This window comes from Hippocampus bargibanti, linkage group LG06 (assembly GCF_051943395.1).
Source record: "Hippocampus bargibanti isolate YZ-2025 linkage group LG06, ASM5194339v1, whole genome shotgun sequence".
Classification (NCBI taxonomy): domain Eukaryota; kingdom Metazoa; phylum Chordata; class Actinopteri; order Syngnathiformes; family Syngnathidae; genus Hippocampus; species Hippocampus bargibanti.
The window spans coordinates 24,456,406-24,480,516 of record NC_142739.1 but is presented as its reverse complement, the minus strand read 5'-3'; the positions used below and the strand labels follow the sequence as shown (position 1 = coordinate 24,480,516).

The 24,111-nt window shown below is 40.1% G+C and overlaps 1 protein-coding gene across 2 annotated transcripts in view; it reads right to left on the bottom strand.

Moving 5' to 3' along the window:
* The window catches only part of sema6cb (semaphorin 6Cb), a 124,999-nt gene that overhangs the window by 57,273 nt on the left and 43,615 nt on the right, over window positions 1–24,111 (bottom strand). For both annotated transcript variants that reach the window (XM_088998845.1, XM_088998846.1), the window contains exon 3: window positions 4,637–4,715. The gene's annotated coding sequence lies outside the window, so the exon portion shown is untranslated. The remainder of the gene's footprint in view (window positions 1–4,636; window positions 4,716–24,111) is intronic.

The window sequence follows — 24,111 nt, the reverse complement described above, 5'->3', positions numbered from 1 at the left end:
ACATGTATGCTTTCCTCTTCAGAACTATTTGAGTCATATTCATAACTGGATGTGTAACAAGAAAGCATATTCTCCGAATCTAAAGCCATTGTTTTTATTCTCCAGCAATGCAAGACGTCTTGGAATGACATCATGAACTGGGGGCGGGACTTTCTGAAAATGCCCAATTCACAGCTCAATTTTTGGCAGATTTTGGACACTTGAAGTCATTTTTATTGGTGTTTTGCATTTGACTAAAATTATCATATTGCGTGTTTTGGGTATTTTAGATGCTATAAAACGTTTTTCTGATGTCAGTTAGGAAACAAAAAAGTGACGTTGGTTGTCCTTTAACCATCCTCTGCTATCAACACCCTGAGAAGCGATGGACCAGGAACGAACGATCACTTTTAACCCATTACTTGTGGACGGTAAAAACAGTACCATAGGCCATGGCCAGCGCTTTATCGGCACCCAAGCATGAAAAAACAAAACCAGAACAAATTCGGGAATGGCGCTCTACGTCATATTTTCAATTCCCGAATATATTTGTTAATTGGATTGGATGATTTAGTTTCGCAGTGGAGAAATTTACATTTCACAGCAGTTAAGGTATGAAAGGAAGATGAAAGGAAAGAAATAAGTAGAAAAAAATACATACAGGAGCTGTGAATGAGTTAATTTTGAATAGAGTTGAGAAGTCTGTCACAAAATCAGTCACAATTTGACAATCGGGGTTTTACCGGCTTTAACCGCAAAGAAAGAAGTGAAAAAAACGTCAATTCATTCCCGAATGTCAGTATCGGTGTGTATGCGTCTTTTTGTTCTCTGAGAAGATTGGGGAGGAAAATTGATTCAAGACATCTCCGCACCTCAGGATGATGACTCAGGATAGTTTTTAAAGACATATGACAACTGGGACATTGCGAACTTGGAATGGAAGAAGACAAATCGGTCTCGAATTTGCCCCAATTACCTTTTAGTCATGGGTATTTTTCAGTTGGTGAAACTTTCTGTGCATTACCACTCCCTTCCTCTGGAGACAACAGAGAGCAGAACAGTGCTTGAGTGGAATTTTTAAAACCTAAACAAGATTTTAAATTTTTTTTTTTTTTGAAGGAGCTTGTTTACATTCTGAGGACGCATCCTAATGAGCAGAACTGTCAACAATTCAAGCTCACGTAGCCGAGCGTCGTGTTTGACGTGCAGACACGGTTGGGCGTGAGCTTCATGTCAATGTGGCCTTTCTGCTGGGTGCCGTATGCGTTGGGGGTCACCGGTGTTTCGGCACAGAGTTAGAAGAATTGACGACATGTGTCGACGGCGCCTTGCGAAAAACACTTTGACAAGCCGTCTCCTCGCTGTCGCCATCTACCTCTTTGCCACCGCTAATTTGTCAGAGCACAGGCCAGTGCGAGTGCCCGGGCCATGAGTTCGCTTTTGGTGGTGGGTACGGGTGGAAAGATCAGGGCATCCACCAAGGCGAGTCTAGGGTTTCTTACGCTGAATTGAATGTTTATGTAGTCTTACAACTCAATATTCTGCGGGTCCTGCAATTTGAGTGAAAATGACAAAAACCCTGGCACTGTATTGGACACATTTTTACACATCATCTGGCAGTGAATAAGTTAATAGCTACACAGTGTATAACAGGTGTAACATTGTAAATATTAAATACATATTAGCTTTATCAACAACATTACAGACAAGTCAATTATTTTCTTTTATTATTTTAGTCTATGAATCCTAACAAACCTTAGCGGGGGCTGAGCGGGGTAATTAACACTTAACCATATCAAGTGTGTATTTTAAATGCCTTGAATGCCTCGTCTCTGTCTCAAGGAGAGCAAACAATAATAATGAATGAAAAAAAGCGACACGGCGACCCTCCTTCTGGTTTTACACTTGAACAAACAACCCCGCAAAGGACACCTTTGTCCTCGTCGCCGCTCGCGCTCGTGTTTACGCTTAGCGGCTAGTTCTGAGCCGTTTTGTCATCATGTGCGCTGAACTCTGCCTTCACACATGCCAAGCCTACTCGGTACATTCCAGTCGAGGCTTACGCCAGGCTTCTATTCATTTTGAGTGACACGTGAAGAGGGGCGACTGTACAATCGTGTGGGATTGGAGGGGAGTTGCGGTGAATGGAGCGGCAAGTCCAGCGTGAAAGCCCGAAACGCGCTTCCACGCTGCTTTTGTTGCAATCTCCTTTTTCCGCCATCGTCCTCTTATTCGTTCCATCACACCTGTTTTTACTCAAGCATCTTTGGTCCTGCCGCTTAAAGGACAACCGACACCATTTTTTTGTTTCCTAACTGACAGCTCGCTATGTAGTTCTCAGTCTTTAGCATGTATTTTCAAACATATATCATGGATTTATAAAAAAATGTGACTCATGCCCGTCTGCCATGTACATCAGTTTAGCCATCTGTTTTAGCTAGCTAGCTATGTAGTTCTCAGTCTTTAGTGTGTACTTTCAAACATGTATCTAGAAAAAAACAAAAACAAACAATGTCACTTTTCCAAACGAAAGTCAACAAGATTAATGCTAACACATTGTGAAAAATGCTTTTGAGAGACAAAAAGAAATCCTTCCTCTGCCTCAATTCCTTTTCTGTCTTCCTTCCTTTAGGACCCGCTCTATGCTTCTTTAGATTCCGTTTACTTCATTCTTGACTCCATTTTGTTTTGCCATTCTTCACGCGAGCCATGTTTCGCATTCAAGTGGATTGACAAGCGATGGCGCCGCAATGTTTGCTTCAGTTTATATTTCGAAATTCTACCAAATCTAATCATATTTCCTGGCATGTGGAATGCAAACGAAATCAATCACCGATTGCCATCTGTTGTGAGAATCATGGACATTTTTTTTGTGTTCTCAATGAAAAGGTGAAAAAGTGGGAATTTGCGCTGCCAGGTGGAAAATTGATTATTGATTAGCGTTTGGAATGCAGCCAGGATCGCTCCGCTCGCGTTGTTGACATTTTGAATTCTGTGGGGTAACGCCGCTGGCAGAGCACCGCTATGCATCCACCAATCAATCGACTGATTTATCGTCAATATGGCCGAGCAAGCATTCGCTTCCATTTTTATCAAAGAGTTTCAATGTCAATTTACAGCCGGGATTTAAGCGGTTGAACATCGCGGGTATCAAAATTCGTTTTAACAGTCGGGTCGGAAGGGGTTCCATTGCCAAAAAGAAGTTGAGCGTGAACATAAAGTTTGGTCGCAGGAGTTTAACTGTCGAAGATGCTGAAAGGCAATTTAAAGGACAACCAACGTCACTTTTTTGTTTTTTAACTGACATCAGAAAAACGTTTTATAGCATCTAAAATACCCAAAACACGCAGTATTATATTTTTAGTCAAATGCAAAACACCAATAAAATGACTGAAAGTGTCCCAAAACTACTTCAAAATGACCTCGGAAATGGCGAGTTTCAGAAGGTCCCGCCTCCAGTTCGTGACGTCACGCCAAGAAGTCTTGCATTGCTAGTGAATCAAAACAATGGCTTCAGATCCGGAGAATATGCTTTCTTGTTACGCATCCAGTTATGAATATGATTCAAATAGTTCTGAAGAGGAAAGCATACATGTTTGCAATCGATTAAAGAATTTATTTGTGCCATTTTGAGGCAACATTGGGGTGAAATCTCACCCAAAAAAAGAGGCACAAAATGGCGACCTCCTGTGGCCACCTCCATTACTGATAACTTCCTTATATGGCGCTTGGACGCCCTCTTCTGGCCTTCTGGCGCCTATTGGGTGCAACATGATGTCCCCAGACCAAACATTTAGTTTACAGTACAGCAAAATACATTGACGTGATGGAAGGACCGCTACAATGCGTCTTTTTTTACGGTCAGGGGCGGTCCTTTAGTGACGTCACGTATGGACTCGTCACCAACTCAAAAACAAAACTTCCTGAATATTTAGTGTGAGTCTTAAAACGTAAAATATAGCTATATGCGGTGGAATCGTATTAAAATACGCCCAGTAGAGGTCATTTGAAGCTATTTTACAAATTATGGACACAACTTGTCCAGAGACGTCGGTTGTCCTTTAAGGTCAAGATCAACGAGGTAATTTTTTTTCTTGCTTTTGGCTACATTTTCCATGTGTCCGGCAGTTTTAAAGTGGCTCTGTAGATCGTTAAATCCACTTGCAGCAACTTTTACGTCCTTTTTACACGGAACGTCGAACGAAAACTAAGGACCTTTTGTCAACGATCTTATCCATCCAGCGTATTCACCTTGGAGTCTCTCATTTTGTTTGGCGGCGACCCGATCCTGGAGTTTTTCTCTTTTATCGTATAAAAGTTGTTATACAGCGTACACAATTCAAAATGATGAAAAAAACGTATCAAATACGGGGAAAACGTATACGTTGACAGGTATGGACTCAAAGAGGCTCAAAATCAAATCCTCTTCTTTTCCTTTCGGCTTTTCCCTTCAAGGGGTCGCCGCAGCAAATCAGTGTCCTCCATCTTTAGAGGTTTGATCTGCATGTTTGTTTTGGCCAAGCTTTTACGTCGGATGCCCTTCCAGACACAACCCTCTGTGTTTATCCGGGCTTGGGACCGGCACAAGAAGACTTATGTCCCTTTGTGGCTACAGAACAAGATCAAATATGTTCCAAAAAAAAATTATATCATTTACCGTCAAGTTGGGCTGGACGCACTCACTGATGACAACGGCGTCAAATCAAATCTGCCGCTGATGCCTCTCTTCAAATTTCCTAAGAAAGAACAGCAACAAAATAAGTGTGAGGACTACACATGACCCGGGTAAAAAGGAAAAGACAGTCGCTCTGAGGGGCTCTTTGAACCCCCCCCCCCTCTTCCTCCTCCCTCCATGGGACCTCAGCTGTCACAACACGCCCCCAAAACACACAAAAAAACTAATTCTGTCAAAACAAAAGCAGCGTTGAAAATATTGCAGTTAAAAGGAATCGTTTTGTTTCGTTGGGTCTGATCTTGCGCCCACACATAATTTGTCTTCGCGTGGCGTGCACACCGGTTTTGCGCCATCTTTGCGGCGAACATACGCCGCCGCCATGCCGTGCTAACGTCGTGCTCACACAGCTTTGCCCACGCTTGCAAAAAACAACAAAGGGCCAGAGGAAATCTACAGTAAAGTTTACTCATTAGCCAAAAAGGAGGGAAGATAATATAAAGTACATTTTGAAGTCGTTTAACATGCATTTTTCTTCATTTTTTTTTGTTTCATTGTATGTATTTCACTTCAAAATTTAAATTTGTGTCCATTGCAATGCTAGGGTTTTTGTCATTGTCCCTCAAATTCCAGGAACCACAGAATATGACGCTTTGATCCTCTCCTCTTTCATCTAGGACTGCTTCATGTCATCACAAAGAGGGTACAGCAAGTCCTGAAGAATGAATGTCTCTCTGTGTCTTTGTTTTGTCATATTGTCTCTATGCTGTCATATTATTTGTTATTTTTTTTTGTTCTTTTGACTTCAAGACGGCGCCGCGAGAGTGGCTGCCTTTCCAGCAGCTCATGTATTTTGTTTTTCTACTTTCATTCCTTTCATCACTTTGCTGCTGTGAAATGTAAATTTCTCCACTGTGAGACTAATAAAGGCATATCCAATCCAATCCAATCCAATCCAATCCAATATTGAGTCTTAGGACTACATAAACATTCAATGCAGTGTAAGAAACATCAGACTCTCTTCTTTCATCAGAAAAAAAGAATTGATTCCTAAATTATATGGGTCTGTTGTTATATGAGGATGAAATGAGGGGGTGGCTGTCCAAAATACAATGCAATACATACATATTGGTTTCTATCACGCTTTAACAACAACTAAAGCTGGAAAAAAAGCACGAACATGGGAAAAATTGAAATGCTGCCCCCTTGTGGAAGGGAAAAAAATATTGCCAGAGGTCTGACCAGCACTTTATCGGCACCCCCGCAAAAAAACAACAACAAAACAAAAAAAGCAAATGAACAACAAAACCCAAATAAATTCAGGAATGGCACTCAGTCATATTTTCAATTCCCGAATAAAATTGTGGCAGTGAATGGCAGTGAAGGAGTTAAAAGATGACTTGTGAGGATGATCCTTGTTGGTTTGGACTTCCTTCTCACCGACCCTTTCTCAACCTTGCATTGATTATATGCCAAGTCATTCCCGAAAATGCCACTCCAGCACTTTATCGACACCCAAGCATGAAAAACCAAAACCCGAATAAATTTGGGAATGGCGCGCTACGTCATATTTTCAATTCCCGAATAAAATCCCTGAATGGCAGTGATTGAGTTAATCTGCATTTTTTAAAAATTCATTTCAATGTATGAATGTACATTTCTGTCATGACGATATCATTTTAGAATATACAGTAAAGTCTCGTTATATCTATATTCAAGGGAGTCCGAAAAAATATCGATATAACCGGGACTATCGATATATCCGACCCTGTTTGCATGTAATTTTCTCCGTGCGTGCATAGAAATAGTATCGATATAACCGGGACTATCGATATATCCGATATCGATATAACGAGACTTTACTGTATATATTTTTTTAATTCCCCATAGCAAATTTATGTTGAAACTGCAGTTTTATCGTATACATTTTTCAACCTACATTTAATCCGATCGTGTATTTTTGTGCAGTGATGGACATTTTTATAAAACAGGCAGGAAATTGACTGACGGTGCTCATTGATTGATAACAGGACTTATTCAGGCCCCGACTGCAAGTTGATTTAACAAGCCGATGAAACGCTTTAACAGCAGCAAGCCGAGTAATAATAATAATAATAATAATAATAATAATGATAATAATAATAATAATAATTTTAATTTACAAGCGCCTTTCTGAACAACCAAGGACACTTTACAATAAAAAACAACAATACATAAAACAATAAAAGCATGAATAAAACAATAAATAATAAAATAGCAGATTAAACTAGATAAACTAGACCATGAAAGCAAGTTTAAACAGGTGGGTTTTGAGGTGAGATTTGAAAGTAGGAAGGGAGTCAATATTACGGATGTTGGGTGGAAGTGAGTTCCAGAGTTTGGGAGCAGAGTGGCTGAAAGCTCAGCACCCCATCGTGGTGAGACGGGCAGAGGGCATACAGAGGCGATTGGCTAAGAACACATCACAACTGAGTCTGCGAAGGAAAAAAAAAAAAAAACGACCTCCCCCCAGCGTCCCCCATTTACAGAACTTCTCGATTCATTGACCTCCGAGCTATCTACAAGATCCATTTTGCCATTTGCACTCCCGCTGCTGGAGATTTCCCATAAGGCCTTGCTGCGTTGGCTGATCGATGGACCCTGGCCGTTGGTGTGGGGGGTGTGACGGCTAGGGGTGGTACAACTAGAGGCGGGCACTGTCTCTGGGAATTGAGGTATTAATAATGCAGGGTTTGCACCTGTCATAGCTTGAATTAGCGCGGGTAAGGCGGGTGGTCCACAGTTGATTAATTAACTAGTTAGATTAATTAAAGTCTTTGTGTGTGGGGGTGTGAGGGGTATAGTGGGGGGGGGGTGCTGAGAGAGGTAGCGAAATTAACGCAATTTAGTTCAAGGGACACTTTTTACAAGGAATGATCTTTTAATTTTGGTTTATTGATCGGGCTGTTTTTTTTTTTTAAACGATCTTAACATGGGTTCGATCGAACCCTCGGGCGGTCATTGAATCAGTCTCAGGGATTCAATGGAGTCTCCGCCATGGAAGCTAAGACACCGCCCTGAATCAACATGTCAATTAGTTATGTGCTCGTTGGCTGGAGATGATCACATGACATCGCTGGGCCAATCGGTGTGGGAAACTAAGATCGCTCACAAGCGATTTTCATAGGATATTTCTAGATTTTCACGAATGAAAAGTTTGGTGAACGTGCATATGAACTGATTTGGTATCTCTAACAAGGATTTCCATGCAATACAATACAGTGATACCTTAGCTTACCAACGCTTTAGCTCACGAACAGTAAATTCGCGAGCATAAACTCTTGGTTGACGAACTAGTTTTCGGCGGATGAACAGTAAACCACACGGTTGAACAGGACTGGTTTTCCACACCCACTTTCGTTGAGTGCAGACATGGTTTGTTACTGTCAGCGAACTAAAGTCTTACTGGTAGTTTAGGCCCTATATATATATATCCCTACCGCCATGTCTGGACAGTAGGGATATATATATAGGGTATAATGTAAATTTCTCCACTGTGAGACTAATAAAGGCAAATCCAATCCAATCCAATCCAATCCATAAAATATATTCTGTGTAGTTTTAAGGTTTAGTTAGTAGTGGGGACCAGGGAACGGATTATTCTACTTTTAATGGTTTCTTATTGGTAATAAATGTTTGGAAGACAAAGTTTTCACCTTACACACACTTTCTGGGAACCAATTAGGTTTGTTAGATGAGGTATCATTTTACAACACATTGATTTATTCAGCGCTTTCAGAACAGTTGAAGCGGTAACAAAACAATTAACATGGAAAGTTATCATGTACAGGAAAAATAAAGCAGTCATAAAGATAGTAGAAAGGACGAGGGAGTAAAACCAAGCTGAGTTGAATGCCGAAGAGTAAAAGTGAGGTCCTTACACTTACAATTTGGCCGTGAAAAGAAAAGTGCGAGTTTAGTTGAGCGACTTTTCCGACGCATTCAAAGGACAACCGACGTCACTTTTTTGTTTTTTAACTGACATCAGAAAAACGTTTTATAGCATCTAAAATACCCAAAACACACAGTATGATATTTTTAGTGAAATGCAAAACACCAATAAAAATGACTTAAAGTGTCCAAAATCTGCACAAAAATGGGCTGCGACTTGGGCATTTTCAGAAAGTCCCGCCCCCAGTTCGTGATGTCACGCCAAGACGTCTTGCATTGCTTGTGAATCAAAACAATGGCTTCAGATTCGGAGATGCTTTCTTGTTACACATCTAGTTATAAATATGATTTAAACAGTTCTGAAAAGGAAAGTATACAATTTTGTAACCGATTAAATAATTTATTTTGTGTCATTTTGAGGCACCATTGGGGGAAAATCTCTCACCCAAAAAAAAGAGGCACAAAATGGCGATCTCCTGTGGCCACCTCCGTTTCCACAGGCTGAGAAATTCCTTATATGGCGCTTGGATGCCCTCTTCTGGCCTTCTGGCGGCTTTTGGGTGCAACACGAGGTCCCCAGACCAAACAAGTACAGCAAAATACATTGACGTGATGGAAGGACCGCTACCATGCGTCTTTTTTACGGTCATGGGGCGGTCCTTTAGTGACGTCACGTACGGACTCGTCACCAACTCAAAAACAAGACTTCCTGAATATTCAGCGTGAGTCTTAAAACGTAAAATATAGCTACATGCGGTGGAATCTTTGTAAAATACGCTCACTCGAAGTCATTTCAAGCCATTTTACAAATTATGGACACAACTTGACCGGAGACGTCGGTTGTCCTTTAAAATGGTGGGACGATTAATCGACATCAGTCAAGATGTAACTGATGCATTAACTTTTTTTTTGCCATACTGGACTCTACCCTCATGCACAAAAAGGCCATGTGTGACACCTCCCAATTCACTCAATTTACAAACTGCCTTTTTTCAAACTATGATCCAAAAAGTGTCAAATTTGTCATCAGAACAACCAAAAAGTAAAACATTCATTGCCACTCTCAAATTGATTTTGGAATGAAAAATATGACGTACAGTGCCATTTCTGAATTTGTTTGGGATTTGGATTTTTCTTGCTGGGGTGCTGATAAATAAAATTGTTGTTTCGTCCGATGGGGTGGTCACTGTGATGATTGCGCTTTGTGTCGTTAATGGGAACTTTTGAATGTTTTTGATTGACAGTTGAACAACGTCTCCAAAACAATTGCTGTTTTTATCCCCCTTTCCCCTTACTTCATTGACGTTGAAATGCCTTTAAAAGCCTCACTGGTCAACCTTGACATCAAACAGTCAATTGGTCATTTAGAAAGCTGGCAGTGACAGTTATAAAAAAAAACAGGCAAAGATGCGACATTATTTCCAATGAAAAGCCCACCCGCTCTTCGGCATGGTAAAAATCAATATGCCACACTGCCGCTAAGTCAAATTGCTATGTCGCTAACTCTCATTTAGAAAATTACCCAGTCAACGCTATCAGAAATTTTCTTGCTTTTCCGCTACATTTTCTATGGCCAGCCAAAGCTTTTCAGGGCACAATCATTTACATATTTGGATCAAAAGTGTAGGCAGAAAAAAAACGTTTTTTTTTTTGTACCGATTTTCTTGCGTTACTATTGTTACTCACACAATTTTCATTATTTTACAGCTAAAAAAATCAGACTTGGCAGTGTGACTTCAATAATCACAGGTTTTCTATGTTATATCATTTTTTTTTTGTGTATGATAGAAAAAGCAAATAACTGACGTTATTTCACTCATTCACTGCCAGATGTTCAAAAATGTGTCCACTCCACTGCCAGGGTTTTTGTCATTGTCACTTGAATTCCAGGACCCACACAATGTTGAGTTTTCGGACTACATAAACATTCAATGCAGCGTAAGAAACCTTCGACTCTCTTTTGTCATCATAAAAAAAATAGTTAATTCCTAAATTATATGGGTCTGGAGTTATATGTGCTTGAAATGAGGGCGGCTGTCCAAAATCCAATGCAATACCATATTAGTTTATATAGCACCTTAACAACAGTTGGAGCTGGAACAAAGCACTGACATGGAAAAAAATGGCAAATCCTGCCCCCTTGTGGAAAAGAAAAACATTGCCAGAGGCCATGGCCAGCGCTTCATCGGCACTAAAGCATTAAAAAACAAAACCCGAACACATTCGGGAATGGCGCTCTATGTCATATTTTCAATTCCCGACTAAATTGGTGAATGGCAGTGAATGAGTTAAAAAACGAACATTTGCTTGAAACCCCTAAAAACCCGAAACCTGGTTTGAAACTTTACTTTAAAACAATAAACTTGGAACAGAATCTATGCACTAAATACAGTACAGTATGCACTAAATACAGTACAGTGATACATTAGCTTACGAACTTAATTGGTTGGTGTCAGGCGAAAAGTGTGTATCCCAAAAATGAATTTCCCATAGGAAACCATTAAAATGAGAGTAATCCGTTCCCAGGTCCCGATAAAACATAATTTTCTACTTTCTAATTTTTCTAAGCCTTAAAACTACACAAAATATACCTTATTTCATGTATAATAAATGTGCTATGATATTATAATTAAAGAAAAAAACTGTATATGTATGTATGTATGTATAATAACGTCGTTTTATTGACCTTTGTGATGGTCGTTGATGGCTTGATGGAATGGAGTGGTCGGTTTCATCAGCATTAAACACTTGATGAGGAACGTAACCTTCTTTCACCATCTTGAGGAATGATCCCTTGTAGGTGCTTTCTCTGTGCTAATTTTATCTAGTTACTCATCAATTGTGTTCTGTTTAGCTGGTTTGATAGCTTTTTGCATCAAGTGTACACATGGCTTGTGCGGGTTGTTTGTGGAGCCTGATTGATGGGATATTTTAACCTTGCAGTCTACACTCTGCCTTTGAACTATCACAGTTGAAATTCTCTCACTGTCGTCTGCCTGTCTCTTTAATGTTCAAACCACCCCCCCTCACCGCTGGGGTCTTGACCAATCACGTGGATTTAACCAAAGACTGGGGCGGGGAATAGAGGACAAAAACAGTCGGCTGCCATTTTGTTGTTAGAAGAACGGGCTCGTTCGAGAACGACACATCGCTCATTGAGGCAGCTCCGTGTACGAAAAAAGTTCGTATGCCAAGGTAAATTTTTCATAAATGTATCGTTCGTAAACTGACAAGTTCGTAAGCCAAAGGGTTCGTAAACCGAGGTATCACTTTATATATCCCATTTGAAAGATTAATTACCAAACATTAATCAGTTGTCATAAAGACGAAAAGTGATGAATCTTTTTGAAGGATCCACCTGGACGAGAAGCGCTAGTGAGCTTATTTTCACTGATGTGGATTTAAAATCAAAGATAAACAACTTGAACGTTCCAGACGTGACTCAGTGTGGGCTCGGATGCTTTATTTTGGGGATGACGACACCTTTCTTGTAGCTTAAGAATCAATTAGCGAGCATTACGATCATGCTTTGTAATGAATGTAAAGCAGGAATATGAAAATGGTCACAAAGAAAATATTGATCGGCACCGTGGTCTCATTTGCCCGCGACAAATCTTTCGTGCAACAACAACAAGACCAACAGGAATGATCTCGCGGTGTCCTTGATTAGGTCCAAATTGACAATAAGTGGCGAGGCGGGCGGGCAGCTGGACGAGGTGAAAGGGAGGGGGGGGGGGGCATACATGTACATGCTCGTCGCTCGAAGACGCCCACACGTGTACACAAATAGACTTGTGTCGGAACAGGAAGCTGCTGTACTTTTGCTGTTTGTCATCCTGTAAGTGCTCTGGAACGTTTCCAAAGTGGGTCACAACACACATACACACACACACACACACACACACACACACACACACACACACACACACACACACACACACACACACACGCACACACACGCACACACACACACGCACACACGCACACACGCACACACACACACACACACACACACACACACACACACACACACGCACACACACACACACTGTAATGCAAGCACATTGGAACCTCCGCCCAACCGACAGATTTTTTTTCTCATCAAATGCTCATTCCGATATTTGGACGAATAAAATTCTGATGATCGATTAATTGGCTGATAATTAACAACTTCACCCATATAATATTGAGTGTTCGGACAGCATAAATATTCAATGCGGCATTAGAAACCTTTGACTGTCTTCTTTCATTAAAAAAAAAATAGTTTATTCATAAGTTGTATGGGTCTGGAGTTATCTGCATTGAAAGTGGGGGCCGCTGTACAAAATACAATACAGTACATACAGCGTAACATGCAGTGTAAGAAACCTTAGACTCTCTTCTTTCATCAGGAAAAAAAAGAGTTAATTCCTAAGTTATATGGGTCTGGAGTTATCTGCATTGAAAGTGGTGGCGGCTGGACAAAAGGTAAATGATGCACATCATGCTTTTCAATTCCCAAATAAATTCCGGAATGGCTGTGAATGAGTTGTAATGAATAAATCAGGTGGCCAGGTGATCGAGTACTTTTAGCATGTCGACATCACAATTCGGATCGGGTTCGATTCTAACTTCCTGTCTGTAGTTTGTATGATCTCCCTGTGCCTGTGTGGGTTTTTTGCGGGTACTCCGGTTTCTTCCCACATTCCAAAAACATGCATGGGAGGCTGATTGAACACTCAAAGTTGTCCCGAGGTGTACGTGTGGATGGTTGTTTGTCTCTGTGTGTGCTGCGATTGTCCGGCAACCAGTTCAGGATGTCCCCGGAAGACATTTTGGATGGAACCGTGCGACCCTTGTGTGGATAAAGCCGATCAAAAAATGGCTGAATGGACGGGTGACGATATCATCTGCTAGAAAACGGCCACAAAGTAGCTAAAAAGGCTTGTAAAATACAACAACGCATGCGTGTTAACGTGATAAAAGATTTGTTGGGATTAAACAACGTACCAAATGAAACGAGCCGTTAATGTTTCCGTCACGCCACCGTGATGAGCACAACAACTCCTTCAGAGTCTCCATGTCGGAATGTGACAAAGAGGGAGTCGGGGATAAAGACGTAGGTTGCAGTATCGGGTTCATTGGCTGCGACTCCTCCGTGCAACCGGGGGAGGACGAACATACAAAACAAATGTGGCTTTTGTTGGAGTGGCATTCTCGGGGATGCGTTGGCATATAAACAATGCGAGGTTGAGAAAGGGTTGGTGACAAGGTAGTCTGAAGCAACAAGAAAGATCACAAATAATTTTTTAACTCATTCACTGCCATTCACAAATTTATTCAGGAATTGAAAATATGACATAAAGCGGCATTTACGAATTTGTTCGGGTTGTGTTTTTTTTTTTGCGGGGGTGCTGATAAAGCGCTGGTCATACCTCTGGCAATGTTTTTTTTTTTCTTTTCCACAATTAAAAAAATTGTTCGGGAATTGAAAATATGACGTGGATTCCTGATTTTTTTTTTTTTTTTTTTTTTGCATGTTTGGGTGCCGATAAAGCGCTGGTCAGACCTCTGACAATGTTTTTTTTTCCCCCTTCCACGCGCTATATAAACCAATATGCATTTTATTTTGTACAGCTGCCCCCAATTCAAGTTCAGATAACTCCAGACCCATATAATTTAGGAATTAACTCTTTTTTTTCTGAGAAAAGAAGATAGTCTAAGGTTTCTTACACTGCATTGAATGTTGATGTAGTCCTAAAACACAATATTCTGTGGGTCTTGGAATTCGAGTGACAATGACAAAAACCCTGGCACAGGAATGGACACATTTTTGCACGTCACCTGGCAGTGAATGAGTAAATCAAGACAAATCAGACTATAAAGTCAAGTATAGTAAAATATTGTACGGTTTGACCTGTAGACCTTGTCAATCGAAGCACAGGACAAATGTTGTAATTGTCGGTTTACATATCTTGCCTCACCGATAGTATTACAGTAAGCAGCTTTAAGCTAGGTAGTTCTACATAAGTTGTGTGTTTTGGTTAAATGCACATGTAATTGTTCGTGGCTAATTTCATAAATGTTTTGGTTAAATGCACAATTGTCAGGAAGATCTGCAATTTGAGTGACGATGCCAAAAACCCTGGCATTGGAGTGGGACACATTTCTGCATGAGTTAAAATAAAGTCAACAGCACAAACACAATTTTGCTTTTGGTTAACACGTGACGTCCAATAAAAATTTGTGGAGTGCACGTGCCCCACACACAAATAAACGCGACCGCGCAAGCACACAGCGTCTTTGTTTTGGTAATGGAGAAAGAGAAGCACTCTGGCCCACAGTGTAAGATCTGAACAAAGCTCATAAATCATAGAGAACACAAACACACACAGATTCCTGTTTCAAAGGTTTTGTGAGGTCCGGATAAATCCAGATAAGGAGTGAGGACCACCGTTGCTGATAAGTTTAGAGTACAACTAGTGCTATATTTGAACACTAAATTTCACCCCATTTCCCATGTCAACTTCTTTAAGAACAAAACAATCAAAAGTGGACTTGAAACTGAAATAACAGCAGGAGTGAGGTTTCTGAATGGGTACATTCAAAGTCCTCACCCCTTTAGTGAATTTGGTTAAAATATTGGTTTAATTTATGTGGCATGAACTTTTTCCTCACATTAAACACGAACACACACACATAAACACACACAGTGAGTAAAAAGTGTGTGTATCCAAGTGAAATTAAAATACCCCAAAAAATATATTTTCGGTGAATTTGTGAGGACCTCTCTGAAACTTTAACAGATGCATACATAGACGCTCTCGAAGCCTTTAGAACAGGGATGTCTTTTTTTGCCGCGGGCCACATTGTAATGGTTTCCTCTCGAGGGCCGTTATGAATTTGGGGATCCCATTAGGATGTTTAAATCCCTTCAAATATTACATATAGAGCACACAGCAAATTAATGAATAACTCGTTTTCAAATCTGAACTCAAGAATAATGACTTTTATTGTGGTTGACATCCAAAAATATGAAATTTTGGCTCAGATTTTAGCAATCATCATGGAATTTAACAAGTTTGATTTGTTTTCGCGGGCCGAAAAAAAATGATGTGGCGGGCCGGATTAGGCCCGCGGGCCTTGACTTTGACACCTGTGCTTTAGAATGAAACACACACACCGACCATGTGTGTGTATGTCTAAAAAATTGAGATCTATATTTTCACTGGCCAATTCATCAAGTACCCTTTGATTCATCCATTCAGCCATTTTCTGACATTGTGTAAGAACAATGACAGCAATGCAATAACCGACAAAAAAAAAGTCACATGACGCCTCAGCGACGGGGGAGGAGGGGTGAACGCCGATGGGAGGTGTCGGGGGTCTGGAGGCACAGTATGTGACATTTGTCTCCTGACAAATCAAAGTCAGCAGGCGAGGTCGCGGCGGCGTGGCGTCCTTTGCCATCCGTGTGACAAACGCAGGGGAGCGAGGACACGCAGGTAATCCGGGATTACCAGACTGACGTGTCATTTCCCGTTCAACCGGCCTCCTACAGGAGCCGTGCGTCGGCATGGAGCGCCCGCCGCATAATCAGATCCCGTTGCCGTGTCAACGCCAGACAGAGCCCCCGCCCACCCCCCGACCATCTTGTGTGACAATCCGTCGCTTAAGGTGCCGTCTGTTCCGGTCCCTCAGCGTTCATCTGGGAAGATTTGACGCATCGCCAAGAGAAAACGAACATTTACAGTATGCTTAAACCACAATCAGCCTATTGTTTTTTTCATTTTTCGAAATTATTTTTTTTCCTCTAATGGGTCAACCTGGCTGTCTCATGACATCACCAACTAGGCCACACCCATTCTGATTAACATTGCCGAATATGAAACAAAGCACAGGAAAATCCATCCGTTCGTACAGTGATACCTCGGTTTACGAAACCCTTGGCTTACAAACTATTCGGTTTATGAACATTAAATTCAACTAACAAACTATTTTTTGGGATACACACGGAGGTGCCACAATGAGTGATGTGTCATGCGCGAACGAGCCCGTTCTCCTAACTACAAAATGGCAGCAGGCTTGTTTTAGTCCTCGTTTCCATGCCCTCAGTTGTCGGTTAAAGCCACCTAATTGGTCAAGAACTTTATTATATAGTACTTTTAATTATATAATAAATGTATAATAAATAAGGTATATTTTGTGTCTAATAAATGTGCTATTGTATTATAATTATTATAATATATATATATATATATATATATATATATATATATATATATATATATATATATATATATATATATATATATATATAGTAAAGTCTCGTTACATCGATATCGGTTATATCGATAGTACTGGTTATTACGATACTACAGTAAAGTCTCGTTATATCGATATTCAAGGGAGTCCGAAAAAATATCGATATAACCGGGACTATCGATATATCCGACCCTGTTTGCATGTAATTTTCTCCGTGCATGCATAGAAATAGTATCGATATAACCAGGACTATCGATATATCCGATATCGATATAACCAGACTTTACTGTATTTCTATGAACGAAAGGAGAAAATTTACATGCCGCAGGATCGGATATATCGATAGTACGGTTATATCGATATTTTTTTCCGACTCCCGAGAATATCGATATAACAAGACTTTACTATATATATATATATATATATATATATATATATATATATATATATATATATATATATATATATATATATATATATATATATATAATTATAATACAATAGCTAATTTATTATACACAAAATATACCTTATTTATTTATTACATTTATTCTACACAAAGTATACCTTATTTTATGTATAATCAATGTGCTATTGTATTATAATTAAAGACTTGCTGACAATGCCTGACGTGACATCTGGAACGCCCATGACCGAGAAAGTGACACAATGCACTTTGGGTACTTTGTTTGGTCTGAAAATTTCGTGTTGATGGCGAAATTAGAAGGAAGACACAAGTAATGCGATGGTGAATCGTTGTGTGTTGCACCAAGACTACTATTTGATAATAGTTGACACAAATTCCCAGCAGACAAATCACCCCATTTCCAAGCCAATGAAGCCAATGTTTTGATTCTCCAGCAAGGCAAGACGTCTTGGGGTGACACCACGAACAAGGGGGCGGGACTTTCTGAAAATAACCAATTCACAGCTCAATTTGTTGCCGATTTTGGCCACTTTAAGTCATTTTTATTGGTGATTTGCATTTGACTAAAAATATCATACTGCGTGTTTTGGGTATTTTAGATGCGATAAAAGGTTTTTCTGATGTCAGTTAGGAAACAAAAAAGTGATGTCAGTTGTCCTTTAAACAGAATGGCAACGAGAAAGCCAGCTGAATTTTTTTCTCCTTTACCCAGACATGACAAATGATATTTTTTCTGCGTACATATTCTTATTTTATTTATTTATTTATTTCAATCCCATTGTGAGCGGTCGTAGATCTTTTTTTTGACCCCGGAGCTAGGAAGACATACTTTTTGAAAAATATATATCCATTACATGCGGACATGGCTTCCGGCTTCGTACACAGAGTTTTTGATTTGCTTTTGTGGGCCAGACCCCGAAATGTTATTTCAAAAGAGGAGTTCCGAATGAATTACATGCTATCCAAAGTGAACAAAATGTTTGCAAACTCATTTTGGGAACAAATATTGCTTGGGTTAATGAACAACGCAAAAGTTGACATAATACATGCGCGTTATTATGATTACCTCAACTACAAATGAAATTAGTTTTTTTTTCCTCCAGGGAGCACCAGAGGTTCTCCACCCTCCACCCCCAGCCCCCGTACGTGTGAGCGTTCTCGCATCTTGAAAAGGCAACGTTGCCACGGCAACTGTCCAAATGATGAAAAACAACTGAAAAGCTTTGTGGCTTTCTGGGCGTATTCCCATGTTTCACATTCACATTTTCAAGTTTCATGAATAAACACGAAGCAATACAGTGATACCCCGGTTTACGAACCCCTTGGTTTACGAACGTTAAATTGATGAAAATTTTACCTTGGCATACGAACTTTTTTCGGGATACAAACGGAGCTGCCTCAATGAGTGATTGAGTCATTCGCGAACTAGCCTGTTCTTCGAATGACAAAATGGCAGCCAACTGTTTTGGTCCTCTATTCCCCGCCTCCAGTCTTCGGTTATAGCCACGTGATTGGTCAAGAACGCAGCAGTGAGGGGGAGGTGGTTTAAACATTAAAGAGACAGGCAGACGACAGAAAGAGAGTTTCAACTTTGATAGTTCAAAGGCAGAGTGTCGACTGCAAGGTTAAAATAATCCCATCAATCAGGCTCCACAAACAACCCGCACAAGCGATCTGTACACTTGATGCAAAAAGCTATCAACCCAGCTAAACAGAACACAATTGATGAGGAACTAGATAAAATTATCACAAAGAAATCACTTTCAAGGGATCATTCCTCAAGATGGTGAAAGAAGAAGGTAACATTCATCAAATGTTTAATGCTGAGGAAACCTGCCACTCCATTCCATCCAGCCATCAACGACTATCACAAAGTACAGTTTATTTATTTAATTATAATCCCATAACACATTTATTATACATAAAATAAGGTATATTTTGTGTAGTTTTAAGGCTTAAAAAATTAGAACATAGAAAATAATGTTTTATGGGGACCTGGGAACGGATTATTCTCATTTCAATGGTTTCCTATGAGAAATTAATTTTTGGGATTCACATTTTTCACCTTACACACTCTGTCTGGCAACCAATTAAGTTCGTAAGCCAAGGTATCACTGTATTTTCAAAAGAGTCGGGTCGCATCCCCCCGGTGCCAATTGTGTGTGTTGAACTTCATGTCGCACGCTCGGTTTGTTTACCATCTTGAGTGAGGTGATTTTTCTGATTGGTTTGAGACAGACAACGGTTCTTCCAAGGGCAACTCGTGTCACTGATACTTTCAATAGAAACACGCATTTGCCGATACTACGTCAAGTCTGGTGAGCAAAAAAAGCCAATAAATCAGTAGGACAGTGATGCATGGGTGCGAGGTTAACAGCCGATTAGCATACGGTATGTGATTATACACATCATGTGTGTAGGTCATATTACACCTACATACACTTACACACAATGTTTACTTGGTAATGAGGGAAACAGAAGGGGCCCACAACATAATTTAATGTCCTTTATTTTTCTTTTCACACATCACCAAAACATGATGTGAACATCTGCTCTGAGATCATTTTGAATGATAATGTGATTTGAAAACACCTTCGGCCATTTTTAAAAGAGTACGTCTGAGAGACAGATTGATTATTGGCGTTTAATAAGCAATTTTTTCATTCCTCCCGCCGTCTTTATATGATCCATTTTTGAACACATTAGACTTGTGTCCTCCCTTTTGAATAATAAAATGTTGAACACAACATATTTCAAACAAGAATTCAAAATACATACATCTTTTCTTTTTGTTAGCCCTAGCTAATAAGCGATTCGGCTTTCCGCTGCTGGCCTTAGAATGCTAATGCTAACATTTCAGACACTTGTTCATAATTTAATAATAATAATAATAATACATTTAATTTCATAAGTGCCTTTCAAAACTCTCAAGGTCACTTTACAGTCAAAGGACATGTTTTTTTTCTGTGGGTGAGCAGCGACAGCCACACGCGCCAGCGTTCACTTAACCCGGAATAACTCAAATATATAGAAAGCCAGCCTGCTAGCTAATAACTAATTAATAGCTAGCTAGCTAGATAGCTAGCTAATTTGCCCATTTAACGAATTATGGTTTTTGTTGTTGTTGTTTATTTCTTATTTTTAACTACAAGTAGATCATGCTAATGCTAAATGCTACATTCATATTTCTTTGCCTGTTTCAAACTCGCTTTGTAAGAAACACATTTTCGCATAGTCTCACGATTTGGAAACTCGCGATTTTGACCACAATACAATAATTTGTTAGGTGAAACAAAACTAAATGTAAAAAAAATAAATAATAATAATCAATTGTATACTGATTGAATGTATAAATAAACAATGAAAGCATTTTTCTGTTTTATTTCATACTAATTTACACTTTTATAACACACATTATTTTAACACGCACTACAGAGTTGCGAGTACGAAAATGTCCCAATTTATGATTTTTGAAACTTATATATGTGTTTGCTTTTTTTCTATCATTAGGAATGCTAGCTTTTTTGCTACAAATAAATTTGCTTGTTTATATCGTTCCCTCTTTGTATTTGAACGTTTCTCCATTCTCTCAATGTTAACACGAGCACACGATGCTAATGCTAACTAAGCTGTGGGCTTGAAAAACAAAAATGAAATGATTAAATATTGACCCAAATCTTGTTCATGGCAACACAAGCACATATTTCTAATGCTAATTAAAGCTAAAAACAACCGATTCGTCCAATGATCAATGAAGAAAATATATATGATGTCGGCAAAAGATGGACGCCCGGCAGCAAGTTTTATTTTTGGGAAAGAAGCGGCCATAGCGTAAGTCCCGCTAATGACTTTCGGAGTCTGCTCGTGTCATTTGTCTGCTTGATTGATGCCGCTGCCATTAGCCTCAAACTCCCTCTGTCATCCATCTTAGTGGGCAGGGTGAAGTCAAAGGAGACAAAACGGAAAGAACAAAAGGAAAAAAAAAACATTCTGTGACAACGGATTCGCTTTTGGTCGCCGCCGCTTCGTGACACCACATCACAACGACAGCCACCATTGCTAAGCCACAAGCTACTCAATATTCAGGCTGCATCTGCTTTTGTTTAGTTATATCGGTGAAAATAAAAGGCTGTTGTTCTGGCAGGAGAAGATTTTGCTATGTTGATGCCCTGATTTTTTTTTTTTTTCGGGGGATTTGCTATCTTGCTATTAGCCTTCATAACACTATGAGGCATACAAAACAATTCGCATGCTGACACTCAACTTCAGTCCAAAACATTTTTTCTAGAACCAGGAAAATAGAATAAATGTCACATTTGTTGCTAATGTTAATACTCTTGTGAATTGGTGATCTGAAGAGCACCTGCTGCTACTTGTTTTATTCGTTAGCATTTTTATGGATGACGCGAAAACGAAATGTCATTGCTTTGCGGATGACACCAGCTCTATCTCTCCAGCAAACCCGATGCCTCTCTTCCACCTTCTTCCTTTTCACTCTGCCTTTCTGAAATTAAATCTTGGTTTACCCATAACTTCCTCAAACTTAACAGTGAAAACACTAACATTCTCCTCGTTGGTACCAAATCCACCTTGAGCAAAGCTAAAAGTTTCTCTCTCGCTATTGACAATTCGACCGTTTCTCCTTCCCATCAGGTGAAAAGCCTAGGTGTCATTCTTGACAGCACACTGTCTTTCCACTCGCATATAAATAACTTAACCCGGTCTGCGTACTTCCACCTACGCAATATCAATCGTCTTCGCCCGTCTCTCACTCCTCACACCACTGCTATCCTCGTTCATAGTCTTGTCACTGCCCGGATTGACTATTGCAATTCACTTCTCTTTGGTGTCCCTCAGAAACTTCTCCACAAACTATTATTATTATTATTATTATTATTATTATTATTATTATTATTATTATTATTATTATTATTAAGAACAGAAACAAAGCAGTTCTTCTAGCCGGAGAGAACGGGTTAAGTCCCGGAGGGCGAGGCCAGATGGAGATGTGGCGAGAGCGAGGTGAGGCAGGCGGTGTGGGTTTGTCCAAAAAGGCCTGCAGGCGGAGGATCAACGGTGGGTCGAAAATTCAGAAAAGCGCCAACTAGCACCACTACTAGCATCCAAACGGCTATGTAACTCACAAAAACAACTACAGAGTTTGTTTGTTCACTTTCAAAGCTCAGAAATTCGTCAGGGGGAAAAAAAAGCATTGATTGCGCAGGATACAATTTATGCGAATTTCTGTCCTGTCAATTTGAAATAATGTCATGTTTTGTAATCCAAGGATGGAAATGTGTCCAAAATTATGTCGTGAAGGGTTTTGTTTGGTTACGTCTGTGTAAGCTCTCAGTCGTACAGGAGCGGTTCATCGATGAAAAGGTTTCTTCAGCCGTCATCTGTACTTCTTTGAAGGTGTCGGACGTTTCGCTCCTCATCCAAGAAGCTTTGTCAGCGAACTAAAATGTTGCTATTGTCCAGAGGTGGCGGTGCCAGACCTCTGCTTTGATAGGTCCCTGCTCTAAGGTTAGAGAGAGCAGTGGACTACTCCCTGAAGCTAATCTGATTACTTCTTTAGTTCTGTCATATTATGATCTATTACCGGCTCTGATTGCCCCATTCGCTCTGGTATCACCTGTAAATTGAGAATTTCTCCATTGTGGCACAAATAAAGATTTTGTGAACTTATTTCAAACAGATATAGCATAGCCTTTTACTGAGCATCTTCAACTTTATTAAGTTCATAGAGTTGCTTGTTCTGTAGCCACAAGGGGACATAAACGAGTGTCTTCTTGTGCCGGTCCCATGTCCGGATAAATGCACAGGGTTGTGTCAGAAAGTGTACACGATGTAAAAGCTTGGCCAAAACAAACATACGAATCAAACCTCTGAAGATAGAGGACACTGATTCGCTGTGATGAGCCCTCGAAGGGAAAAGTCGAAAGGAAAAGAGGAAGCTCTGGTATCACCTCATCATCATAATTAAGCCTATGTGGTAATGATCTAAGAAGTCTGTTGTAAGCACGATCCAAATTGAACCTCAAACCACCGTGGTGATTTAGTGAAGGTGGTTTTGCTGTTTAACAAAAATTGCTTCTTTTACGCCCCTTTATAACCATCTATTTTCTTTCGCTAAGATTTTACATTTAGTTGACTGACGAAGCTCTTCGGATGAGGAGTGAAACGTCGGACACGTTCAAAAAAGTACAGACGACGGCTGAAGAAACCTTTTCATCGATGGTTCGTTGGATGCCACGTTTGTTGACGTGAGAATGATATGTACAGTTTTCATTGTCTGCTTTTATGATGAGTTTGTTTTCATTGAAACCATACAGAGCTCTACTGGTGACGACGGATGTGAGGTGCGTTCACAAAAATCGAACCAACGCGTCACGATTTATCATCTCACTGCATTCATCTCGCCGAGACGCGGTTCAAAGTTCACAAACACACCGCTGTTGAGCGCCTGTCTCTACCAAAGGGAACGGATGGCGGAATGACGGACGCTTCCCAGCGGGAATATTTTCACATTAATGACGATTGAACTGTCAACTTTAGCAGAAGTTTCCCATGTGACTCCCATCCTCAACTTTAAAATACATCATCACACGTCCCAAAAGTGGGATTTCCTACTCGGGCAAACAGACGGCCCGTGGGACCGTAATAAATATACATGCAGACATTTGTATGATGTCATAGAGAAAAAAAAAACACAAAATACTGCAATGAATTTAAATCATCCATACATTTTCCAATTTGCCATGAAATCCCAAGAGTCACAGGGGGTGTTGGGGCCTATTCCCGCTACTTTTGGGAAGTAGGCAGGGGCACCCTGAACCGATCCCCAGCCAATTGCAGG